Raw genomic sequence first — 10,463 nt, forward strand, 5'->3', positions numbered from 1 at the left:
AATAAAAATTCTATACTTTAAAATTCTTACCAGTGGATTTATAAATGGTTGATGCCCACAAGGGAAATGTTACAAATGAAGAGCTGGAAATTTCTGATCTTTTTCTGGTTCTCACTTAAGTCTTGGACAAATTTAACTTACTTATTATTCAGATAGTTATGTGGAATTTTGAGCAAATTGTACGGCAAGGAATCACAAAACCAACTGGCTTTCTGCTTGTGGAAAAGTTTATGATACTTCCTTTCAGTTAGCTTGCTTTCATATCTTGGAAATGCTGCTAATTTACAACGAATCATCTAATTAACTCTACTGCAAATTCTCTCTATTTTTAATTCATGTTTGTTTTCTTACATGGACAGATATTTTATGCTTGGTACATAGGACAAGAGGGTGTCAAAGCCCTTGAACTATCTTGTGTGAAGCAAATATTAAAAGGCCTCTGTTCTTTCGAAAGGCATTGCAGCCATCTAAATCAGCATGAAAGGGTGGGTGGGCGTGGGGAGTGGTGGCAAGATGGGGGGGGGAGGACGGGAGGGGGTTTGATAAATGGGCAATGATTATAACAGATAATAAATAAACTCTGTTACGATGTAATGTGAAGCAAAAAAGGACAAATTAAACATTTGTGTCACTTGGAAACTGGATCTCTTTCACTGAATATTCAAATGATGGCAAATTTTACCGGACAAGAAACAAGACTTCTCCTTAAACCTACAATAACAAAAACAACATTAACAACAACAGTAAACAATAAAAATATTATTTCCCACATAATGCTGAAGGAGGTTAGAATTGGGAGAAAAAAAACTTTATTATTCATGCCCTACCCTTTGGGAGCCCCAGTATCTCTGCAGATTTCAATCTTTCAGTATTTTAAGTTTTAATATAAATGTTATAGAAGACAAAGTCATGGCTTGATATCCAGTTTAGCCATATCTTGAACCAAATGATCTTCGAGTTTGTTTAGGTTTCATCGTTCTGTACGTAAAATTGTACAAAAACAAAATGGTTGTTGATTGATTGACGTCTGTGAAATTTCATTTTATTCATTCGTTCAGGTTTGCAGAAACAAAAATCGTTCTGATTTTTTGTATGTAGAAAAATAACAGAAATTTATGGGAATTAACTTGAAACTTAAGATACGTTCTTGTTTTACTAAAAAAGAAAAACATAATTCTATTCAAAGCTTTCAAGTTGTTTTGTATCATATGGCTCCCCATATCTGCTGAACCGGGCATATTAAAAAAGCCCCAGCCCAAATATTCAGTTCGATTCGATAAGGTCAAGGTTAGGTTGCGTTCTCAGTACATCGTGGGTTGGAAATTGTAAATTGGTATGTTTGTCTGTTTTACTCATGGGTAGCGCATGCTGTTTCTATACATTCTTTTCTGTTCATTACTTTTTCCCCCTTTTTTCTGTTTTTGTTCCTCTCTTGTGGCGCAGCTAACCCCCCTGACACCGGGCCGCGATTTTTTTCCCAAACAGGTTTGCAATTACGGAGTTTTCCGCCAATCAGATTGCTCGTGACGTCAGAATCAATAATGGGCATCGCTTCAAAGTTCGAAGACATGCACTGAGTTACACACTGACACTTAATTAAGTCTAGTTACGGGGTTTCCCATCAAACGCCCTAACTTTAATTTTAATGCTTGAATCACATGTTGACCTTACTCATGATACATACGCTACATTCTATTGGGTTCGTGTTTACGTTATTCAAGATTTGTGAGCCGTTCTACTGCAATCGGAATTCGTTTCGTGGACTGGGTAGGCCTACACTAAAATCAACTTCACTTGTCTTGAATGAATATACGCAAACAGTTTAGTGTACAGTATGATATTTTCGCGTCACTGCACTGTGTACACAGTTATAATACATATAGGCCACCAGCGCATGTGTGATGTACCCTGCACGAACATTTCACTGTGCGTTGTTATCGATTAATGCCTTCACAGAAAACTTCAATCAAAGTAGATGATCATACCATACTAGTGTGCGCATTATGTCTAAACCAATTCCAAACACATCTACAACGAAAAGCTTCGGGTAATTTTGAACGGGCATATCTTCGTTGCGACGAATGGATGCAGACACTTTGGTTACCTGGAAGTGAAGGTTTCTATCGTGATGACGTAACTTTTCCGACCAATCACGAGCGCCTATTTACACGCAATTGCAAACCTGTTTGGGAAAAAAAAATCGCCACCGGGCCTCATGTATACCTTGCCGAGGAAGAGAAGATTATTGTGGAAGAAACTAGGGGCAATCAAACTGTTGTAGAAGAGTTCCACTCAAATCCCAATTCTGGCTTATGTGTGCCTTTTTTTTGCTTTCCTTTTTGTTTACCACTCTCTTAGTCTGGGGTTGCAAAAGAGAAACGAAAAAAAAGTGGGAATTATTAACTCAGTTTTTTTTAACCCACTCTCTCGCATGGACTACATCTGTGTGCAAAGTTTGCTCAATGGGAAATGTAAAGCAAACATTAATGCTCCAATTTGTGGTGACGCTTTTCTTTAACATTGAAAGAACATTTTTTTTTTGTCGTGACATTGCTCTCTCTCACCCATTAAAAGAACTTCCCTCACTCGCCATGACGTCAGTTTAATATGCACGATGTTTAGAATTGTTACGATTTATTCAGAGGTTAATAACGATTGCATTATATTCTGACTTCAGCAAACCCTTATACTCTTTTGCTTTATTCATTTCGAGTAACATATCTACGATATTAAAATGCTATTCGACAGGATATACTATAAGTGTAATCCCAATACAATGTATTTTCACAATCATGTTACGCTTCAAATTATGAACTTTATTTGGTAGACTCTCATGTTGAGTTTAAATCTCTGGAGGGTATAAAAAAAGTCTGATCAGTAACTGTATTTCTACTTTTGGTTGGTGGCATGGGGAGCATTATTACTGGGGTTACTACTGTTGCTGTTTAATCACTACATAAATATCTAGTGGTGCATTAGAAAATGACAGGCAGGCAAGGGGTTGGATGTTTATAGCAGATGTGCACCCTTCAATGGAATAAATTCAATCGACACTTGATCAATCAACTATGCCATAATATATTCAATAGGTATGATGACCAAAAATTCCAGCTGTATATGGTCAGGGGTGGGAAGCACTGGCGTAGGAAGGTATTTTTTCAGGGGGCTGATGCATGATGGATTGTAATAAAATGAATTTGTAATAAAATGTTCTCATATTTCCTGATTTACTTTACTCATCTTGCGTGCAGTTGCCAGGCGTGTACGTGCTATGCGTGATATGCATGAACTTACGGAGTAGCGGCGATGGTGTATGTACTAGGTCAGTATGTATGCCTGACCTACCGTACATGAACTAAACGAAGGAGTTCTGTACACACTGTAGCGTATAAGCTAGCACAACCTAAACATGCAGCACATTGGTCTGGACGAGGTTCGATCCTGACTTATTTTGACGGTATGCTCGAACGCTAGCGAATTTCCGGCGGAGATAGTGATTCCCAATAATCGCAGTACTAAACAGTCTGAACAATGGTGAAAGACTACGTTCTGAATTACAGTAAATAGTTCAAAAATGAAAGGGCTTTTAACCCTTGACGACTGGGGGTGGGGGAAGCTTCCTACGCCATTGGGGGAAAGGTGTGGAATGGTGTAGAAGGAAGGAAGGGGTAGGAGGGTTGGAAGAAATATTGTTGGTGGGGGAGGAAATGTATATACACGAACATCAAAACTGCTTTACACTCTTAAACTGTCTGTTCAAATATGATCAGAAACTTGTCAAATGTGAACAGTTTGCCTGATCATAGTGGTACCGAACAGATTCGGTTCAAACTGATCAGAATATTTTATTAAAAAACAATGACCAGGAATCTGATCAAGTAATGCAAATAACCAGTTTCTGTGAAACATGGGATCTGATCAGATTCTATTCAAATTTATAAGAATCTGATCAAATAGTGGATGCAATGAATTTGATAAAACAAATTATTTAATCCTCAAAACAAGACATATGACTGTATTTATGTTGAGAAAGGAGTAATTCATGACTCAACAAAACAAATTCAAAACAGGGAAACAATTCTTTTTCTTCTTGGTTTATTTTCTCTCCATTAATGTTGCAAGAAACAAACGTTAAAAGAAATGAAATACATTAACTACATACCCCACAGAAAAAGTTAAACAATATTTACATGTTTGCTATTGTCACCATACATTTTCATTGACATTACTGTCCCCTCGTGTGACTCGAGTTCTTAATGCAGATCATCCCCTCCATTCAACACTGTTATAACTTTTTTTCTGCAAAGTCAATATCAGTAATATGTACAGTATATAAAAGGGGAAATATATTACGTTTGCGCTTTATTTGTATATGTTCATTATTCAATGGTAGTTTTCTGGTGAAGGTAATTAATTCAACATGTATTACAAGTTTCACTTGTTGAAACTGCTTTGAATGGTCAAGTTTTTTATGGAACAAACTTGTTGAAATGACCGCATGTCCACCAGCAAAAGAAATGTAACACAATTAAACCCATGCATGGAGACTGAACCCTCACTCCCATTCAGCGCATTATTTATGTGTGGTCTATAATGAAGCAGTTAAAAACATGCATACGGGAGGTTGCCTTAGCACAATCATCTTTGCTTACAAGTGTGCTCCAGCTTGAATGCTCAGTAGACAGTAAAGAGTTCGTGTTTTGAACGAGCCTTTTTTTTTTTTTAGAAGTAATAATAAGAGAAATTGTGGGAAGGCGGAAGTGGAGGTATAAGGCTGCCCCTGCCCTGGCTGGAGTTCTTCTAAGAGAGGGAGCATTCAGAACCCTCCCGGTGGCTGTGCTATATAGCTCACAAGCACTCTAGCCACCGGGTTCCTAGTTCTTTATAGGGCTTAGGGGCCACCAGCCCCAATCCCCCTCTGCTAAGGCCGAGGCCTCCTTCCAGGGTACTGATTGATTTTGTTTGACTTAAGCTTAGAGTGGGTAGTAGAGATTATATCATCAAGGAGTAGATTTTTTATTAGAGGGTCAAGAATTAAGTTATTTTTGAGAAGTTTGGTGTTAAAATTTTTGATATTAATATTAGTACTGGATGTTTTGCCAATTTTGAAAAAGTTGTTTATTGAAAGTAAACCTTGGGGTTTTGAGGCAGATACGGTAGGCAGAGTTATGTGTGTGATTTATTTATTTATTTTAATTCGGAGAGCTAATAAAGGCGAAACTGCCATACAAAAGAATAGGTTTGATTTTGGCGTGATAGATATTTAGGAGAGTTTCGACTCTTAGTATGTTCGTATTACTTCATATTCCTAGGGTCTTAACTGAGGGTTCTCCATGCTATCCCCGCAACTTTATTTATATGAGTTTTATGTTTTAGTTCTTTATCAGTTGTTACGCCTAGGAAGATAGCTTTGCTATTAGTTATTGTATTATTTAAGAGGTTGATTGTCTTGGGTTTTATTTTGTTTCTACTAAACGAGTGTTCGATAATTATGAATTTACTCTTAATTAGATTTAGTTTTATTCGCCATTGGTATAACACCACTCTTCCATCATATAAATTAAGTTTTGTAGATGCATTTGTGACTGTTTTACAAGTGTTCCACATGGCTATATCGTCGGCGAACTGGCTAATTTTGGTATTACTGACTTTATTGGTAGGTATGTCGTTTACATATAAAGAGTACAGTAGAGGACTTAGTACTGAGCCTTGGGGAGTGCCAGCTTCTAGAATCAAAGGACACTGTGGTATTCTACCATACTATTTATACAGGACCAATTGCACGACGGGTACCATCTCCTGGCAGCCGTCACTTCCTCACTGTACCCTGCGTGTCCTATTTACATAAGATCATTGGGGTAAATTTATGAGTTATTGGTTAATTTATGAGTTATGAAAACGTGTAGCCTACGTCATGAAGGCCTATTGGCTTTGACCCCAGACACTATGGTTATCATTAACCAACACAACAGTTGAATTATCATTACCCTGGTGGAAATCCAGTTGAACTTTTGAACTGGGTTCAACTGGAATTTTCTATATAGAAATTGGCCCAAATTTGAACTAGGTTGAAATGGTGAACTGGGGTTCCCAACTGGTTCAACTATGTTTTGCTGGGTTAAACTGGGTGAACTATGAGTAAGGGTGTTAGCCACTGAAAATAAATGTTTGTTCTTGATCAGAGAAGTTTGGGTTTGGTGTGATGAACAAGCACAGAGCAAGACACATAAAAAATGGAAAACTCAACTGGATTGGATCAAAAGAAATTATAATTATGAATAACAAACAATAAACAACTGATCTGGGCCCAGTCAAAGAATAAAAAAAAAACAACTAACAGTCGTGAGGTGCGCACCCAAAATATAAGGAAATACACTTAATATAAAAGTCTGTTCTGGTGAGTTGGCCTGCTGGTGACATCAAGTATTCTAAGACCTCAGATCTTCCACGACATCAGATATTCTACGACATCAGTATAGTTGAACCCAATAAATGGTATTATGAATGTCCGATCCCAACAAAACAGTATCCTTTAATCTATAAGCAATAGTGTCCCAGGGTATCCTTTCAGTAAAATAATGTCAATATCCTTTGTGGTAAAATAATGTCCTTTATAAGTGATGGTGTCCCGGAATATCCTTTATTGCAAAATAGTATCCTTTATAGTAAATAGTATCCTTTAAAATAAATAGTGTCCCAGACTGTCAGATGAATATCACAACTTCCATAGAATAATACGGACTACAGTAACTTGAACTATGTAAATTAAGGTTTAAAACCATATCCAACAATTCAAACTATCTTTCCCTTTCTTTTACAACTGCCTTGCTCAGATACTCATATCCAACTGCATCACTCCATATACCCTCACAAAACTCCTTTGTTCCTAAAATATATATACACACAGACCCCATTTCCTGTGAGAGCTAATTTCCAGGAAGAACAAGAGAGTTGCCTAGCAACCCAGAAGAGAGAGAGGTGTTAATCCACCCTTTTGCTGCCACAAGACAACATACAAATATACTGTACAAATGTATAGCCCTCTGTACAGTGAGCACTGCACAGTGCACTAATAAACAAGTAAAACTATGGTACAAAAAAAAAACTTTGTATAAGAGCTGACCATCTTACATAATGTTTAACTGCTTATATTTTTAAAAAGGTTGAACTGGGATTCTCAACTGGTGTTATCTACACAATATAACACCACACTATAAAAAGTGTTTCTTTGTTTTTACAGTAGATCTATACTGTACAAATGAAGCCTCACTTGAAATTAGATTGATAGTTTAATGTTCATAATGTTCAGTGAAGGGCATCCTCACATTTGTAGCATATAGGTGTATGCTGTATACTTCAATAATAACTTTCGAAAAGTATGTTATTATGCCAATAGGACACTTCATGTTTGAAACAACAATCAAGGCAATTGCGTAAATTTTGAAATATCTGTGAGCCTCTTTTGTTTGAGACACCTTAAGAAACTGCCATTATGTTTGCTAGTTGACGATAGCTTTCCTAAAATCACGCGGCTAAATATAGGTGTTAACTTGAGTATAACTAGGTTAGGCCCCTATAAGCTAGGCAACTATAACGTTAGGATATGTCTAACGTTAATAAATGTACCAAGTAGTATACCTAGTACTAGTAGGGAACCGGTTTGTTAGGCCTAGCCTATACTATAGTCCTAGGCCAGTATATATATATATATATATATACAGTTTAAGTTCCATTCAAATATTAATGATAAAGAGCACGTTTACAATCAATTTTAACGTTAGTGTGTGTCAATAATATAAAGATACTGCAATATCACAAAGGAGGGAACTTAGCCGCGGTAAAAATTTGAAACTGCTGAGAAGCTTCTGTTGGCGTAAGTGGTTTGCGGTTTCGGAATTTATAAATTTAGCGCTAAAGCAAGACAAATGTCAAAGTTCAAATTTAGCCGGATCATACCATTTTGCACTAGGGATGCATTTTGCCTACCAATTGTTCAAATCGCAAAACATAGTATGACATAATTTGTTCAAATTTATCAAATAGTAAATATATCATATTTGTAATCATTGCGGTACAAAAGTTTAATCGTTTAATCATAACTGTGATAAATATGACAAAGATTGATTTTACACCCCTCATAAATTTAGCATTTTCAATATATTACGATACGGCTACTGCTTAAAAACTTACATGATAATATTCTCGATTATTACGCCTAAAATAAAAGCAGTCAACATAGCCCAAAGTTCCAAACCCAGTTGGCCAGTGTGAAACTAGTTCAACCCCAACAGGGCAAGTTCACCAGTCAACACAGTCCAAACCCAGTTGGGCCAGTGTGAAACCTAGTTCAACCCCAACAGGGCAAGTTCACCAGTCAACACAGTCCAAACCCAGTTGGGCCAGTGTGAAACCTAGTTCAACCCCAACAGGGCAAGTTCACCAGTCAGCATACTTCAAACCCAGTTGGGCTAGTGCAAAAACCAGTGAAACCTAGTTGAAGCCCAGCTGGATCAGTTCAAACATAGTTCAAATTCAGTTGAGCCTGAACAAACCCAGTTGAACATTGTGTAAACCAAGTTTAACCTAGCTCATACACAGCATAGTCCAGTTGGAACCAAGTAAGACCCAGTTAAACACAATTAAAAACCAATGAAACATAGTAGGCCCTAGTAGAACCTAGTTAATTTTTTTTAACTGGGTTCTACTGGAATTTCTACCAGGGTAAGGATAATCTTAGTGACACGTAAAGTTAGCATACAGCAACGAGCAGTCTGTGACTTTCCATTTAAAAAGGAAGTTTCGTGGTCTACGTGCAGAATGTCACGCTCAATCACTTGATAATGTAATCAAAAGTCAACAGCAACCTGGGATACCTTGTTCAAGTGACTATCGTCTGGTTTGATTCCCATAATAAATGATCTGCACATCAATTAGGCCTATGAAATGGTTTTGAGCATAGGTTATATGCCTTCATATTTTTCTTTGAAATGTGTTATAAATCCACTGCTCAATATATCTGATAAAGCCATAGCCCTTGGTTTTTCTTATAACATCTTAGTAATCTCCCTTTTTCTTGTACACGGCAGCCGGCTAACGGCTCAAAAATGGCATTTGTGATAACTTCTATGGATAGAGACGATCTAAAATACTACATTGACACGGTTACTTTGGAATTGAGGCTAAAAATGGGTATTTGATGATGTTGGGGGGGGGGGGGGATCGAGGGGTTCATTCCTTAATTATGGTAAGGGTCAATATTTTAACAGATTAATTACAATCCCCCTCCCACCCACACCCCAAAGTGGTTATACGTCTATGAATTTGCCGGTTTCTTTTAGTTACATAAACTCATGTGAGCAGTGGCGTAGCAAGCGGGGGGGGGGGGCAGGGGCGGGAGCCCCACCTACAGTTGAAACGCTCGCCCCCCATTTGCCCTCCACCCCAAATGGAATTATTGTCTGAGAAAAAAAAATGAATGCACACTAAATATGTTGCTGGGCCTATGTGCATATTCCCATGGTTTTTATGCAATTTTTATTCTTTACCTTTTACCTAATTCTCTATCTGCGAAATTGGGTGGCCAAAATAAAAATCCCTTCTATGGGAACATTGCCTTGAAAAAGAATTTCACCCAAGCAGCAGCGCAAAAAACCCCACTGTCTCTGTATTGTCAAATGTGGAAACGGGTTGGCAATTTAATTAAACGGTCTCCGCGTAACTGTAAGTTCATTATAAGAAACTATAGTCATTTAACTTGAAGTATTCACATGAAAGAAGTTAATCGTCCTTTTAAAATTACGCAAATAAGGAAAGGTTGTGAGTCTGTGATTCAACTGAGCGAGCGTCAGGTATATAGTATGGGCATAAGCAGCATGTGCATACAGTACGTTAGGCGATACGTATACGGTATAGGTAGACATATAGGCTAGGCGTATATGAAAATAATACTGAGGGAGACTGCATAGGCTGTATAATGTTGCTATAGCGTAGGCCTACGGTATCACCGCCAATAAATGTGGATTATATTATGTTACACTGCCCTTAGTAAACCAGTTACTACAGTAGACTAGTTTGACTAAAGTGAAGTTAGGCCAAACTGTGTACAGTAAAGATGTTGATGAATGTCACCAAATTGTTTAGCCGGCTTATAATACCTTTTATGTTTGCATTTTGGAGTTGGAACTTTTGCTTCGCTCGAATATCAGTGTCTATGTCATTCCCACTGAGCTACGTATCAAACAATTTTAATTTTGTACAGGAAGTTCTGAGGTGCGGAGTTGCAGTATATATATCACCATACTAGTAATTGGTATAAATACTAAATAGTAAATAGGACTAATCATGGCGTCATCGAGTAGGCTGAGCAGACCTGGGCTATCCCCTTGGTCAGCTGCCTTCTTTAGCTAATGTAAATTTATTAATTTTTTATTCCTTGTTGAAGGCATCTACAGTAGGCCTATGCG

Source organism: Apostichopus japonicus, chromosome 8, assembly GCF_037975245.1.
Source record: "Apostichopus japonicus isolate 1M-3 chromosome 8, ASM3797524v1, whole genome shotgun sequence".
In the NCBI taxonomy this organism is placed as follows: domain Eukaryota; kingdom Metazoa; phylum Echinodermata; class Holothuroidea; order Aspidochirotida; family Stichopodidae; genus Apostichopus; species Apostichopus japonicus.